Source organism: Bufo bufo, chromosome 10 (genome assembly GCF_905171765.1).
Source record: "Bufo bufo chromosome 10, aBufBuf1.1, whole genome shotgun sequence".
Classification (NCBI taxonomy): Eukaryota; Metazoa; Chordata; class Amphibia; order Anura; family Bufonidae; genus Bufo; species Bufo bufo.
This window is the reverse complement of record NC_053398.1, coordinates 148,866,062-148,882,084: the sequence shown is the minus strand read 5'-3', so window position 1 is coordinate 148,882,084 and position 16,023 is coordinate 148,866,062. Positions and strand designations below refer to the sequence as shown.

Here is a 16,023-nt window from a genome sequence, read left to right as displayed (position 1 = left end):
TGTACTGATCCTGAGTTACATCCTGTATTATACCCCAGAGCTGCTCCCCAGATCCGTTATCTGCACAGACACAGACATTCCCATTCCAACTAGCAACTCCTGTGAAGGAGGTGTGTGTGTGTGGGGGGGGGGGGGGGGGGGGGGGGGGGGTATTGTTAGGAAAACCTTGACTAATACTAATGGAGGGATTCCAGGCTAAACATTAGGGTTTCATAAACTGATAACATTTCGGTCTAACAGGCAATAAAAATAAAAAAACTTTGAAAATCTTAATATCTATATCCGCTTTGATGTCATATAGAGTAAATCTTCAAGGAATCACTGGGACGACATTCCAATTTTTTATTATTTTTTTTGCTTGAATTTCTGGTTTGAAGCCAAAGACTCGAGGCAAGATTCCATGGTAGATAACAGAGAATACGGAGAACCAAGGTACGATGCAGATACTAGGCACCACTGAGTGCGGTGACCGCCGTCACATTCACAGTGCGGCTCCCACTAAGACAGATATTATGGGGTCACACCCGGGAATGTGGAGCCAGTACCCGTCTGCGGCCCGCGCTGCATTACGCTTCAGCAGATGTTTTCTTAAGATAAGAAGTATGGAGACTTGGATCCAGCCGGGGATCCACATACTGAGCTGATAAGACAAGAGGCCAGGAGGCGGTCGGTGCACCCAATAACCCTAATCTCATCCAAACTTGTAATAAACCATAAAACCACATCATGAACGTCTTACAGACAGTGAGTGCATACGCCTCGGAGCAGCTCATTGTGATCTGGAGGCCAAAGGGCCTTTTATTCTAGTTTTATAACAGACGGCTGAAGGGTTGTGCAGAAAAGGCCCTTCTACGGTTCTACCTGCTGTGTCGCCCTTGTTTCCTCATAGAGTGTAAGCTCTTGTGAGCAGGGCCCTCGCTCTCGTTTCTTACTCGGTCTGGCTTTGCTTGCTCGTTCCTTCTGACGGTATAGTGCTGCGTTATATGATGATGGTCACCCGACCACCATGTAAACCTGCCCAGAGATCAGACGACAAACCATCCTGCTCTCATTTGAAGTTCCATAGATGAGAAGGGTGAAAAAAGACACAGGTCCACCAGGTCCAACCTGTAATCCACCTGTGTTGATCGAGAGGAAGGTAAAACCCCTTTATCAGGTGCTCTCACCATATTAAAGGGGTCCTCTCACTTCAGCTAATGGCATTTATCATGTAGATGCAGTTAATACAAGGCACTTCCTAATGTATTGTGATTCTCCATGTTGCCTCCTTTGCTGGCTGCATTCATTTTTCCATCACATTATACTCGTTTCCATAGTTACGACCGCTCAGCAATCCAGCATCAGTGGCCATGCTTGCACACTAAAGGAAAAAGTGTGTGCGCCTATGTGCACGCCTATGGTTCCGGCCACCAGAAAGGCCGATGCTTTTTCCAATAGTGTGCAAGCACGACCACCACTGATGGATTGCAGGATGGTTGTAACCATGGAAATGAGCAGTGCATAATGTGATGGAAAAACTTGCAATATGGACAACCATAATAAATTAGGAAGTGCCCTGTACCAACTTCCTCTACATGATAAATGCCATTTGCTGAAATGAGAGGACCCCTTTAAAGGGAACCCGTCACCTCAAAGTCTCATATAAAACCGCCAGCATTACCTTATAGTGGCCCCCAGTCTGTTACTAATGAGGTGTTTGATCCCGTAATCTGATGCTCCATACATGACAAAAACTATGTTTTAATCGCCATCAGCGCTATCTCGCCGGTCAGTCTGAAATCAAGATAAGCGTGCCCCTAACCGTCCCATCTTCTGTGTGATTGACATCCTGCACGGCGGCCTGGGATTGCGTTAGTCTCACGCATGCGCGGTGCGCGGATGAAACCCGGCTGACAGCGGGAGCCGGGATCGCGCAGTAACAAGGAGCAGGATGTCAATCACACAGAAAAGGGGACGGTTAGGGGGCTTGCTTATCTTGACTTGAAAAAAGGAGGCCGCTGCCACCTTGACTTCAGACTGACCGGCGAGATAGCGCTGATGGCGATTAAAACATCGTTTTTGTCATGTATGGAGCATCAGATTACCGGATCAAACACCTCATTAGTGACAGACTGGGGGCCACTATAAGGTAATGCTGGCGGTTTTATATGAGATTTTGGGGTGACGGGTTCCCTTTAAGGGTAGAATTGCTTCCGATTCCAACTCCCTGGATCAGCACCCCATCAACTTGGTGATATTACTACATCCAGGAACCTCCTGAACTTGTATAATGAATCGGCCATCACAACCTCCATAGTCTCACTGCTCTGACAGTAAAGAATCCTGGCTATAGTGATGAAGAAACCTTCTTTCCTCTAGATGTAGAGAGCGTCCTCTGGTCAAGGCATAAAAGGATGATCAGAAAGATCTCTGCACTGTCCATTCATGTATTTGTACATCAGCAATCTGATTTTCCCCACTGAAGTACCTTGATCGCCCTCCACCCTCCGCTCTAGTGCTGCAATGTCCTTCTTACACACATGGACCCCCACCCGATAACTACAACCTATAAATACAGCAATCAAGCGTACGACCTGCTATATCGTTGATCAGCACTAGTCAGGCTCGTTAGCTGCCTGACAATAAATTATACAGATGGAGCATGCTCCTAGTGTATCTGCCTCTTCTGTACAAAGTACAGTTCCCAGCCACAGAAATGTTCGCAAATAGCACAGTTACAGGTTGCTGCCACCAGGGGGTGATCTCAATAAGGGGTCTACTGAAGGAAAGCCATCAACAGGTTGTCCCCCTAGTGGTGACCGCAGGCAACTGAACATTTCAAGTCTATAGAAAAGGAGCAGAACAAAGAAATGGAGCATGGAAACCTTATCCAATTAGGATCAGCCATGCTGACAAGAGGTGTTGTAACGACGGTGCAAACTAAAGCCGAAATCTGCAACTTAAAAAAGTGCTTTTACTTTAGGGGGAAAAAGAAGAAAAAGCTGAACGTCACACAGAGCACATGCTCCCCGGTAAGTAACAGGTATGAAACCTGTGCATGATGTGACGATGGGAGAAGCTGCACAGAGGCCTCGTATTTAGGTCACTGTTCAGTAGCTACAAAAGGCATCTATGCCCCGGTGTGCGGGGCGGACACTGATCCCGCCGGCTGGAGGCGCGCACAAAGAGCCTTTGATCCGGCTGACAAATACATGGAGGTGATTAACCGCCGCCGGCTGAGCGCTGCCAACCAATCAGGAAGCTGTTTGAACAGGATCTGCAGAGGTTAATTCTCCGTGGAGGCGAGTTGTTTGAAGGTTGGCATTCATAGAATCACACATTTCATATCCTGGGCTGAGCTGGCAAGGTACAGTCTTATCCACGGCCCCTGACCCTGTGTAAACCTCATTGGGGCCAAACACCATGGCTGGCCCAAATACATAAAGCGAAGGGGGAGGGGCGGCACTCTTCCAACATTCATTTCTGATTAACAGTTATTAGCTGTTTATTAAGGTCTCTGAGAAAGCCATAAAAAGTGGCGAGGGTGCTCTGGCGAGCAAAACCTGGAACCGAAACCCTAGGTTTCATCCAGCAGATCGCATTTAACCCCTGTGATAAATGATGTTGATCTCTGTAACGAGCATCATTTACAGTAAAGTCCGCTCTCTGCAGGATTGTTTGGCTTGAATGTAGAGCTGCGTCTGGACAGTGTCCCCGCGTCCGGGAATGACTTTTTCCTGAATGAAGGCGTGCACCCCCCGGCAGTCATTGACCCACCTCACGCTGAAGCAGGTGAAGGCTACAATAACAGGGAGAGAATTACGGACAATTAGTGACGGCAAAAAGGTCTGCATCATGGAAAACCTCCGCTTATTTGGCGGCTCTTTTGATATGTGTCAACTCCAAGAGGGGCACTTGTGCCAACAGAGATGAAGAAGATCAAAGAAATTATGTCTTCCAAAAAGTGAGCAGCCCCCGGGCACCTGTGCCCCTCTTCTGTATTAGAGGGGGCTGACGTGTAATCCCCTAAATACACAGATGTCAGACCTCAGCGTTCCTCTGACACCAGCTCCGGCCTCATGTTGGCTGGACGGCGACTTCCCACGTTCTCCTGCTTGAGGAGCATGCCGAGAGAATGCAAGCTGGAAAGCTGCGCCTGTGCACGGCTCGGGAATCATACCGCAGGCCAAGAGCTGACAGGCACCGGCTGCACAGGCCTTCACCAGGGCTTCCCCGGTAATGCCGTCACATTCTGCTCAGTGGGGGGACAGCATCCAGGACCACCATCTTGTAAGGCCACAAGGCAGCGACTGGCGACACCACAGAGCAGGTTAAAAGTAATCAAATCCTCGCCACCTTCAATCTTAGGACGGGCAGGAGTCCTGGAGATCGCACAATTAAATATTAGAATGCAATACCCAATAACAAGAGGGGAACACCCCTTTAAGAGTCCTTTATATGACCAGATTCGCTGCCCACAGCGAGCGGCAATTGACGAGATGCAATGTGATCGTCCCTCTTATTATTTCCACTACTAATTGATGGTGAAGGGGTGAATGAGCGATAGTTAATGCCATCCCCTGCCAATCGGACACTGAATGTCAGTATTACACACCCAGAAAACCCCTTTATCAGTCATATTTTGCGCATGCGCACTAGGATCCCAATAAATGCCGCCCTATAGCATCCACCACAATATAGATGCTACAGGAGGATCCACATGTGACAGCCAACTGGTGTACGGGAAAAAGGAGTAGAGATGGCGTCCACTTGGGGAAAAAACATTTCTTTTGCATTATAATCCCATAGACTTTAAGATCATTACTGAAGGATTTCTAACATATCCTAAGGACCGTCTCCATAGGCTGGCACCCACACGGTTAATCCCAGCTCACGCTTTAATGTATGGAACCACAGTGATGAGGTAAAATGCTGGAACGCGGCTGATTACGATGCACTGCAGACAAATTAAAAACATATTTCCTGCCTGATGGTGAATATTACAAATGTGTGGCTGGCTCCGGGAGGAGCTGTGTAAGAAAGGACATAAAGCGGGAGATTAGGCCAAGGCTCGCACAACACATACATCATACGGACACCCAATTCTCCTTCTGGCATCTGCTCCCCTGGCTCTGATATGTGGATGAAGTTCAGTCGCACTGATTTTGGGGAGGCGGTATGGCTGCCCTCAGAGCTGCGATATTACACAAACAGCGGGATCCACAAACAGGACGGCCACAAAGCGAACGCCCATGTAAAAGGGGTTTTATGGAAATGTCTGACGCTATAAAACTCCAAGTTGTGAAACTTTTAATAGACACCGCGGAACCGTCAGCGTATCTGCAGCCGCCATTAAATCCACTTCCCTGATAATAAAACAGTAATATGCTCGGACTTCAGGACAGACGCACGCCCCGGGCTCTTAAAGCACCACTAGCTTCTCTTGGACGCACAATAACCTACACCACAGTCTACAAGCTGCAATGTCTTACACGGTCGGCTCGTGAGGTTTTACGGGTCAGCTCTTTGTCAGACGTGGTTGGTTTTTTGTAAAGCCTTTTCCATGCGGACGTCATCCAGACAATGATGGATCCTGAACATCAAGGAATATCCTGAATATGCCAATAAATGATTCCCCCCCCCCCCCCCCCCCCCCCCCCCACACACACAAAAAAACACGTCTGATTAGGATGGTGCATGTTTTGACACGGTATGAACTCCCCCCCATGCAACCTAACTGGTGCTTGTCCATGGTCACAGGTACCGGTGATGGTGTAGGCTACTTTATCACATCACGGCTGATGTGCAGGAAGGGGACAAACAGAATGTAAAGTTACCGGCAGCTTTGAATTTATTGGATTTTTAACAACAGATTTCACAATGTGATGTGTGAATTCCACCGCAATACGGAAGGTCGGTGCGGAACGGAGGCAGGGAACCCCACACACTACTTTTTTCAATTTAATGGGTCCACGTCCAGATCCTGCGGCCCTACAGTCGGTGCCCTGCTGCGGACTGCAAATTGTGGTCCGCAGCACAGGTCCGGTCGGCACGCGTTCGTGTGCATGAGGCCTAATTGTAAGTTGTAAGCCCAACTGTATGTGCACCTGGTGAATAAATCAGACTCGTGAACGCCATTTTTCAGCACTTTTTTACACCTCTTTCCGGACCCAGCCCGTGCCCATACAAAAGTCTAAGCAGAAGAAAGTCAACTTGAGATCAACATTAAACTCCAAGAGTGTACTCATATAGCGCTCACATATTCCGCAGCGCTGTACAGACATTATCATCACGCTGTCCGCAAGAGCTCACAATCTAAGCCCCCTATCAGTCTGTCTTTGCAGTGCAAGAGGAAAATGGAGAACCCAGAGGAAACCCACACAAACACGGGGAGAACATACAAACTCCATGCAGATGTTGTCCTTGGTCGGATCTGAACCCAGGACCCCAGCGCTGCAAGGCGCCAGTGCTAATAACCACTGAGCCACCGCACTGCTCAATCCTGCCCATTAAACGGAGAGGAGCGGAACCACTGGGGATCAGAGAGAACATAAAAAAGATTCACTATGTAAAGTAAGCAACTAAAAATGACATTTACATAGACAGACATGTAGGTAGATTAGGATTTTTACACTGAGGTTTGTGGGAAACCCCTTTTAGGCTCAATCAGCAAGAACATGAGCACCGACAGGAAGTTCTTTGTTTAAAACAGTCGCTCATTATTCCCCAAGGCCCAACTAGCGCAAACGTACATACAAGAAAGCTGACGTTATACCACTGAAATATGCACCGATATATTAAACACTCCGATGTAAATGCTTACACTAGCAATATAAAGGCTTGTGAAGTCACGTCTCCCCAAGCCGGGACATTGCCGCGAGGAACAATGTATATTTCTGGCCTAAGCTCCCATTCCTCTCACGTTTCAGAATTCGGATTCCAGGTATCAAGTTGTTCATGACCTAATTTCACCTCCTCTCGTGCACCCTACATCTTTTACACAGCGCAGCATAGGAATTGGGCCGCATTCAAGCCGTACAAAAGCCTCTCCAAGCCCTTCCATCTGCCGATGTTTAAATTCTTCTCTCTCTCTCTAGTCTCCAGTCCTTTGCACAATGATTCACATCACATTTTTATTTTTTGGTAAATGAAAACAATTTTTCCGCCGTGTATCCGTGTATTTTTTGCTGATTAATGGTATTTTACAGCCAGAGGAAGGACTAAACAAACACTGGGACTGGAAGGCATGAAATCCTCTCTGTTTGTCAGAAGTGGGAACAATGAAGCCAAGAAACAGTCGCTCTTATTGTTTGATAGATTTTTATGGTATAAGCAGAAACAGAATAAAAAACTGCCTCTCCTAATAGTCCTGATGGGTGTAATTAAAAGCGGGTGGCTGTTTGCCTCTATTGTAATGTATCATGGGAACAGCAGAGAGGACTCAACATGGCAGCAACCAAACTGCTGAGAATGGCAAATCTACAAACGGCGCAGTAACAAGCCCTAGAGCGTACAATCCAGAGACAGAAGCGATGACTTGATGAAAGGGTCGTCCAGCGGCATACAGAATCCCGCTCACCGATCCCATGCCGTGGCCATTCCTGAGCTGCTCCCGGTCTCTACCCCAGCATTGTCAGTGTGTAGAGACGGGACCAGAGCAGCATCAGAATTACATCAGCAGAGGATCAGTCAGGTTTTTAAAATAAATTTTAACCCCTATGACACAAAATTTTTATTTTGAGATGCAAAATGAAAATCTATCTTTATGGCAGATATATATATATTCTGCCCTCAACCTCCTGTACAGCATTAGGTCTTCTACCACGAGGAGGAGCTTACTGGAGATGGAGTCACGCTGACCAGCTCCCCCTGGTGGTCAGGGGGACATGAAGCATAAATAGTACCTCTCAATAATCCCATTTCATATATCTGTTTGCACCAGGTAAGACTAGCAGAAACTCAACCCATTATGTGTCTGCAGAAGCTGTAAATCGTCATTTATCGGACTGATGAACTCAAGTATTGTCAACGTGGGCTCCATTCAGGTGCTAAAGTGATGTGCAAACTTGAAAATCCATGGATATTGGTTTGGAAGGCCTGATATCCTCTATGAGGGCAAGGGAAATGGTTGCAATGAAAGAATGACTGCTTCTGACTTGTATTGCAGCAGACATGTCAGAAAACTGTTTAGTGCTGCACAGGTCCAGGGTATGTACTAAAAGCAGCATCAAATCTCCATCACAACTTGACCAGAAAGCAGCTCTTCTGAATGCATCTGATGCATTCCCCATGTATTCTGCAGAACAGGGGATTAGAATAATTGAGTTAAATGGGATGTAACGAGAGGTCTTGGGAATCTGTCTGGGCGCTGATGACCCTCACTACGTGGAGGGTGTGTGCACTGCTTTCAGAGCTCCAGGCTGTGATTCTGCCTCCCATACAAACACGTTCGCACAACTACAAATGCTGCTCTGACCATATAAACACATGACATAAGAAGTGGGAACAGCGGGGCTGCAGATTCTCGGGGATTTGACGTGAACATCACAAGATAAAGGGGCTTCATTATCAGGCACTCCTTTAGCCAGAGTATGTAAATGGAACAGCTCGACCCCAGGGAGCAGCAGAGCTTCAGACAGTGAATGCAACACCCGCTACCTGCCACTGACAACATGTAAGCATGCCAATGCAAGGCAAAACCACCTGGGGCAGTGCGGCTGCACTGGTCGCGCATCAAAAACTGCAGCAAGGGAGGGGCAGTGTCTGCTTACATGCATCACATCCAGAATGGATGGTGGGATATATATTTATAGATATCAGCCCAAGGTTCACGGATGACACTTCTCAAAATGCTGACTTTCCTCTCACCCTCAGCCCACAGGCTCAGGACCTGAAATCAGCGTGCGGGGACATTACAAACATATAGGACATGATACAACACACATCCCAAAAACAGATATAATCAGCTCATGAAAAGAGGAGATTCTCTTCTAACAAGTTTACAAATGTTACTGACCATAACAGAAATGGCCTTCAGCAAAGGAAACTAAATCATTTAGGTGAAGGCGAGTCCGTTGGCTCCCTGGAATATGAATTAAAAGAAATAAAATCTGAAACCATCACCTTGAAAACGGACTACAATAATTTACAACAAAAAGTTGTGGACCTGGAACATAGGTCGAGACAATCTAATGTTAGAATTTTGGGGCTTCCCGAGGGAACAGAGGAAAAAAATCCGGCAGGATTTGTTCAGTCCTTGATTTTTGAGAACTTTGGAAAATAACATTTCTCAGCGTTGTTCCTAATAGAGAGGGCCCACCGAATCCCCGGGGTAAACCAAATCCCGGAATGCCACCTCAGATTCTTCTGGCTAAGACTGTTGTTTCCCGGGATAGAGATATGATCCTTAAGAGGGCCAGAGAGGCCCCTATTGTTTATAATAGCAGGAAACTGTCCTTTTTTCCGGATTTCCCGAAAGAGATCCAAGAAAGGAGACGCAGTGCTTTTTTAAGTCATTTTGCGGAAATATATAAAGCCAGGAATATTATTCCCGATGAAAGGATAGATGAATATTTGGACTCCATCGCCTTCCCTGTTCTTACTGATCCGCAGAGAGAATCCCTTGAAGTAGACTTCTCACATCAGGAGCTGGAGGCCGCGATAACGGCCAGTCGGGGAAAGTATGGTGCAGTGATCATACCATGTCTTTTGAAGGTAATTGAGGAGTCGATGGAGGAGGGTACTCTTCCTGAGTCTATGACATAAGCTGTAATCTACTAATATTAAAAAAGGGGAAAGATTCCTTAGACATGGGGTCCTATAGACCGATATCGCTCCTGAATACAGATGTTAAGCTCTTATCTAGGATGTTGGCCATAAGGCTCTCTAGAGTTATCGCCTCGATTATACATCCCGACCAGAATGGGTTTATCCCTAATAAAGGTACCCATCACAATCTCCATCGACTTTTCGCGAATATACAGTCACCCGGGGGGGAATCCCGCTCCATCCTGTCTTTGGATGCCTCCAAGGCGTTTGACAGGGTGGAGTGGAAATTTCTATGGAAGGTGTTGGAAAGGATGGGATTTGGTATAAGGTTCATTAGTATGGTTAGGCTTTTGTATAATTCTCCTATTGCAAAACTGAATCTTAATGGAAGTCTTACCCCGAGTTTTAGGTTGACAACAGGTACCCGTCGAGGTTGCCCACTCTGTCACTCTTACTGTCCGATATTTCTATCGAGTCTCTGGCACTCAGGGTTAGGCCTCATGCACACGGCCGTGTGCATGAGGCCTTAGGCAAGATACAGGGATTGAGGGTTTTGGAGTATTAGGATTAGAGGATCGGATTTCGCTATATGCAGACGATGTCCTATTTTTTATAAATTGTACTAATATAATGCTCCCAAGAATTATTTGCATAGTTAGCCCCTTTGGGGAAGTTTCAGGCCTGGACATTAATTGGTCAAAGACTACTCTCATGTTATTAGATAACTTTGAGTATCGGAGCGAGGGACCTCTGACGATGTGAAACGTGGTTAATTAATTTGAATATTTGGGTATGTTGATATCCTCTAGGGTTGAAGATTTTACTCAACTTAATTTGACTCCATAGATAACGAAACTGAGATCAAAAATTACGATATGGCTTCGATTACTTTTGACTAGATCTGATAGAATTTCTTTGGTTAAGATGGTGATTTTACCTCAACTTCTCTATATCCTTAGGAATTCACCAATTTGGATTGAGGACAAGTTCATCAAACTTATTGAGAGGTTGATTAATGACCTTCTCTGAGGAAGAAAAGAAGTGAGGTTAAAGCTGGATGATTTTTACGCTTGAGCAGGGAGGGTTGAATCTTCCCTACTTTAAGGGCTATTTTTTGGCTGGGCAGTTATGGTTATTCTGTGAGTCGGAGAAAAGTCCTTGGTGGAACGTTCTCCGTCTGATAATATTTTTACTCTGCTGGAATCTGGGCGATTAATTAATGTTGAACATGAATTGAGAGCGACAGGAAAGCTGTTCTCTAGATCCTGGACTACTATTAGAAGCTGGATGGGGATAAGGGTTCTCTTTTGCGCACTCTTCTTTGGCATAAATATTACCTACAGGATGTTCATAAATTATTTGGGGATAAGTTTTGGCAGAAAAGTAATATTATTTATGTTTCACAGGTGGTGAGGAACGGCGAGGAACTTTCCTTTTCTGATCTATTAAGTAATTTAAGTTGGTTTAGGTATTTTCAGATACGTTCAGCACTATCTAGCGTAAAAGAAGTCTCCTTGTTGGAGATAGACACTTCTTCACAATTGAACGTTTTGATAGGGACCTCGGGCCAGAAGGGCAAGATCTCCCAACTATATAAATTATTAGTTAGGTCATTATTTGACAAGGTCGCTTCCCCGGGTTAAAAGGCTTGGAGAATTGACTGTCCAAGGGTCAAGTCACAGGAATGGGGAAATATATTTAAGATTAGTATCACATAATGCGAATCACATTTTGCTACAGTTTAATATTTTACACAGAGTGTATATCACGCCGATTTGGCTTAATAAATGTGGATTAAGAGAATCTTCGAAATGCCCACGGTGTGATGAACAGCGGGCAGATTTCTTACACATGCTTTGGTTATGTCCAGATCTTAAAGCCTATTGGGAATCAATTCAGAATTTTATCACCCAAAAATTGAGGGTAGTAATTCCATTTGCACCTGAATGTTGGATATTGAGTGACTTAACCAAGGGAAATTGCCATAAGGATAAAAATATTCTTTTGATTAGAATTATGTTTCTAGCCAGACTGATGATTGTTCGAGTTTGGATTACACCAAATATTCCTAAACTTAATGAATGGTTGCAATTGGTCAATAAAGTTAAGAGATATAAGAAGGTCTTATATAAACAAAGAAACTCTGAGGATAAATGGTCCAAGATATGGGGAGGTTGGAAGTGGTAGTTTGTCTTCTATGGCTCTCCACCCCTTCCCCCACATAAAAAAAAAAGACGCATCGCAAGAGCGGGAGGGTAGGTTCGGGTTGTCCGGGATGGGAAAGGGAAGGAAAAAAAGGAAAATTAGGAATAAGAAATACGATGCCATTGATTAAATATGTATTTGTTTTTGTTTCGGTGTTTCTTAAATAAAAACATAAAAAAAAAAGAAAAGGCGAGTCCGCAAAGCAGTAACAATACACATGTTAATCCCCCTTAAAGTGTTTGGGAGAAATCTCATATCCAATTTTGCAAATGATCCAGATAATTCTGTTTTGTTTCGAAGAAACCCTGCAAAACTCGCAGACATAGCAGCTCTGACCCCCACTGACCTTTACTAAAATAAAAGCCGGCCGTGCAAAAAATAAAAAATAAATCCATTCCCCAAATAGGACCAATGGTTTCATAAACCAATCCAAACGAGGAAATCGTATTGCTTCGAGGAAAATTCCGAAGATATCAGGGAAACACTGTGGCCGGGAAGAAAGCGCTCGCATGAAGTGTCCTAAAATGCCCTTTATATGTCTCTAGCAGCAGAAGGAATGCCTTGTGGCCGTTCTACACCAGAGAACACGCGGCAATACCATTACTGACTGCTACCGAAGAGGAAATAAACACATGGGAAGTGCATGGTATAAAACCTGCAGATTCTCTCTATTCCAATGTTAGGACAGATTTCTGGAAAATAAGATTTTAAGCCGCCGGCTCAAACACATCTCGGATCTCATATAGCTATAATACAGATCAAAGACACCCATACTGTAACAATTCAGTAACCTACTGTATGAAATGCACACACCAGGAGTAAAGTTGTATTAGGGTACAGCCACACGTAGGGGAAATGCAGTGGATTTTGAGCTGCAGAAAATCCAAAGCAGATCTGCTACACGTGGCCGTGTCCTTAGAGGAAATATTTTTCTGCTCACAAAAATATTCTACCGATTCTGTAATGCAAAATATCTCAAGCTCTGCCTGGGAACGGAAACTTTTAGGTGGATTTCAGATGAGCGTGCGGTTCATGAATCGCAGGCCATGTGACAGCTGCACGTATCAGCTGATTTGTACTCAATGCATCCTAGTGATCTATACTAGGAGTTCCAGGCCACATTGCAGGTCTACTGTCCCATACTCACAGCAGCATTCAAGTGAGATCACTATGATTCAGGTAAGCTAAAAAGTGGCCGGTCCAGGAGATGTGACCATCACACGGACTGCGTTTCACATACTACATGCTTGTCCGTAGGCCAAAGACCCACTGTTAACCTATGATGAAAATCCTTGACACTATGTACAGGCAGCTTCATATTTGCAATTGCAAACTGTATTTTTTGCAACTAGAAACTGCAACACATAGACCTGAAAATACAGATGAACGAGAACAGGCAAACAGTGATGTTGATGTACAAATACTTCTGGCCATAGCATTAGAGAAGAGATAGAAATCTGTGGTGCACAGATCCAGTAATACTTACATCCAATTAGAGAGATAAGCACAGCGCACAGCCTAATCCAAAAACTGATGAGGTTTATATTCCCCACCGGGACCTGGCAGGGCCAAAACATTACAAGCACTTAAATGATGTGGAGACAAGCAATACCAATTAATGGATCAAAAACTATGTCTATGTGCATGTGTGAGCACAGAGACCGCAACACACAATTCATCCCACCAAAAATTACCCCTATTTCCCCCACTACTATCCTGCAAAGTCCATGATCAGAATACAAAAGGCAAAAGTGCAGATTGCAGCACAATATTGCTGCAGATTTTAAGGCGTCTCCTGTTGCATTGTAGTTGCGACATGTGAACCCAACTATTCCTTCTAATGCTCCATACACATGCATGCTCAGCTAAGTGTGCATGTGTTCTAAAGGAAAGTCTGCCAGACTGCTCTGTCCCCTCCAGACCCCTTTGTCCTCCTCCAAGTACATTTATCATCATCTCCACAACCCTCCATCCCCTCTTCCACACCCCTATGCCCCCTCCTCCACGATCGCTTTGCATCTAGACTCCCCTGTTCTCCTCCACAGCGACCTGTCCCCCTCCGTTCACCAATCTCCAGATTCCTGTCTCCTCCTCCACGCCCCTCTGCCCCCTCCTCAGATTACTGCCCCCTCCTCCAGATTCCTGTCCCCTCCACACCCTTCTGCCCCCCTCCTCCAGATTCCTGTCCCCTCCTCCACACCCCTCTGTCCCTTCCTCCAGATTCCTTTGTCACCTCTTCTAGACCTCCTCTGTTTGCTTCATTAGTCGCCTCTATTCTCTTTCACCCTCAACTGTTCCCTCCAAATCATCTATCATCCTTCACACCCCTCTGTCCCCCACCCTCTAGACTCCTCTGTCCCTTCCTCCAGATCCCTCTATTATTATCCTCCAGACCCCCCTGCCCCCACCAACCACTATAATCCTCCAGACCGCTTTGTCCCATTCAGACACCTCAAGTGGCATCTTATCTCCATTAGAACTCAACATGCCCAACCCTTCTTTGCCCTTACACTTGCCTCGAGTAAGACTCTAGATGCTCCGATACACAAGATGGCAAAAATCCCTTAAAGGGAACCTGTCACCGGGATTTTGTGTATAGAGCTGAGGACATGGGTTGCTAGATGGCCGCTAGCACATCCGCAATACCCAGTCCCCATAGCTCTGTGTGCTTTTATTGTGTAAAAAAAACGATTTGATACATATGCAAATTAACCTGAGACGAGTCCTGTCCCTGGGATGAGTAAGGGACAGGACTCATCTCAGGTTAATTTGCATATGTATCAAATCGGTTTTTTTACACAATAAAAGCACACAGAGCTATGGGGACTGGGTATTGCGGATGTGCTAGCGGCCATCCAGCAACCCATGTCCTCAGCTCTATACACAAAATCCCGGTGACCGGTTCCTTTTCAGGTGTATGGCCGGCTTTAAGCATGTCACAATAACTGTAGTGCTAGGCGAAGAATAGCAGTGAGACAGCTCAGCAAAATGAATATAAGATGAATGTGTCAAACCAAGTGAACAAGTTACAATGGTGGAAAATGAGAAGAGTAATCTCATTTCTAATGGATGATAACCAGTTGTCTTCCAGCCAGCACAATCTTGCCCAACTTATAAGAACTGCGATATTTGCTTGCTCAGTATAAACTCAGACAGATCACACACGGCCGTATCTCTGACTCACAGGCGAAGCTCTCCTCGCCATCCCTTTACACCCAGCTAATGAGATGAAGCGCAACGCTTGGAATCCACTAAAGGGCCAAAAATATAGATAAAATCTGAAATTATCATTACTATGACGAAGAAGAGGAAAACAGAGTAAAAGGTTCCCGTTCTTCAGAGGACGAGGTCAATGCAAACAGCAGACCTGGCTTACACAGTCAGTGTCGTCATAGAGGCCCTCGCTCGCTGTGAACCCATCTCCAATAATATTACATCTTATTGGATTAAGAAGCAATTTTGAGCTAAAGTTCACATATGGGACAAAGTAATAGAGAAAAATGATGCAATCAAAACATTCATCAACAGGGAACATATCCCCCAATTTATATAATGGTTCCCATCTAGAAGCTACGTCACTCATGGATGTGTCATTTAAGGGATCAGAAATGCAAAAACTAAAATCTGATAAGATCTGTGATCATTTTAGTAGGATTTTGCGGATAAAGGTATCAGCAAAATTAGGATTAGGGATGGGTGAAACCATGTGCGCCCAGCTAGGAGAGCTCACCCGATTTCCCTGGACTATATCCCATTCCGAGAGTTCGATCTGGATCATCGCCATTATCTGCTGTGATGTATGTTATCCTCCTCACAGTCACATTAAAATTGGAAAAAACCTTCCCAAAATGTAACTTTTTTTATTGTAGATTTTTAATGTGTCTGCAGTAACTCTTGTCGCACAACTCAGGGGACACAATTGCATTTTTAACCTCTTAGTGACAATTTTAGCCTTAAAGGGGTTGTGTCACTTCAGCAAATAGCATTTATCATGTAGATGCAGTTAATACCAGGCCGTTACTAATGTATTGTGATTCTCCATATTGCCTCCTTTGCTGGCTGGATTCATTT

At 45.2% G+C, this 16,023-nt stretch overlaps 1 protein-coding gene across 3 annotated transcripts in view; it reads right to left on the bottom strand.

Annotated features, from left to right (window-relative positions):
- LOC120981134 (BTG3 associated nuclear protein) overlaps positions 1-16,023 on the bottom strand; it is a 317,594-nt gene that overhangs the window by 249,596 nt on the left and 51,975 nt on the right. The window contains exon 1 of one of the 3 annotated variants that reach the window (XM_040410645.1): positions 6,971-6,988. The exons of the other annotated variants lie outside the window; for them this stretch is intronic. The gene's annotated coding sequence lies outside the window, so the exon portion shown is untranslated. Of the gene's footprint in view, positions 1-6,970; positions 6,989-16,023 lie in introns of those variants that run through there. 3 annotated transcript variants of the gene reach the window in all.